The sequence below is a fragment of the Chrysochloris asiatica genome, unplaced genomic scaffold (genome assembly GCF_000296735.1).
Source record: "Chrysochloris asiatica unplaced genomic scaffold, ChrAsi1.0 scaffold00088, whole genome shotgun sequence".
NCBI classification, from domain to species: Eukaryota; Metazoa; Chordata; class Mammalia; order Afrosoricida; family Chrysochloridae; genus Chrysochloris; species Chrysochloris asiatica.
Window position 1 is genome coordinate 10,162,192 of NW_006408606.1, and position 1,291 is coordinate 10,163,482.

Below are 1,291 nucleotides of genomic sequence, written 5' to 3' on the forward strand. Positions count from 1 at the left end.
TGAAGCTGAAAGAACTAAATAAAACATTCAAGTCTTACATGAAATATTGAAGGATTTTATGGGCAGAAGATGGAAGGAATATACGGAATCACTGTACTGCAAAGAAATGGTGGATGATCAGCCATTTTTAGATGTAGCATATGATCAAAAACCAATGGTACTGAAGAAAGAATTCTATTGGCAAAGGAGAACACTGGCAAAGGAAAAGGCTCTGGGAACTGATGGAGTACAAATTGAAATCTTTCAACAAACTGAAGCAGCACTGGAGGCACTCATTCATCAATTTCAAGACATTTAGAAGACAGCTACCTGACCATCTGATTGGAGGAGATCCATACTTGTACCCATTCCAAACAGAGGTTACCCAACAGAATACGGAAATCATCATACAATATCATTAACAACACATGCAAGTAAGATTTTACTAAAGATATTTGAACAATGGTTGTAATAGTATGTAGACAGGACACTGCCAGAGATTCAAGCTGGATTCAGACAAGGACGTGGAATATCATTGTTGATGTGAGATGGATATTGGCTGAAAGCAGAGAATACCAGAAAGATGTTTACCTGTGCTTTATTGACTATGCAAAGCCTTTTAATTGTGTAGATCATGACATTTTGGAGAATGAATATTCTGGAATATTTAATTGTGTTTATGGGGAACTTGTGTAAGAGGCAGTTGTTTGAACAGAACAAGGAGACACTGAATGGTTTAAAATCAGGAAAAGTCTGTACCAGACTTATATTCTTTTACCATACCTATTAAATATGTATGCTGATCAAATAATTCAACAAACTGGATTCTATGAAAAAGAAAATGGCATCAGGATGGAGGGAAGATTTATTACTGACTCCTGGTATGGCACTGTAGGGTGAGCCCTGGACTGTGAACCAAAAGTCTGGTAGTTCAAACCCACTAACTGCTCCTCAGAAACCTTATATAGTATTTCTACAAGTTAGAACCGACTTGACAGCACTTAACAACATCAACATATGCAGCTGATACAACCTTGCTTGCTGAAAGCAAAGATAATTATGATGAAGGTCCAAGGCCACAGTCTTCAGTATGGAGTGTACCTCAATATAAGAAGACAAAAATATTCATCACTGGAACAAAATGGAGAAAAGATTAAAGTTGTCAAAGACTTCATTTTGCTTGGCTCCACCATCAACACTTACGCAAGCAGCAGTCAAGAAATCAAATGACATTACATTAGGCAAATTTGCTGTACAAGACCTCTTTAAAGTGCTCAAGAGCAAAGATGTCAGTTTGAGGACTAAAGTGAGC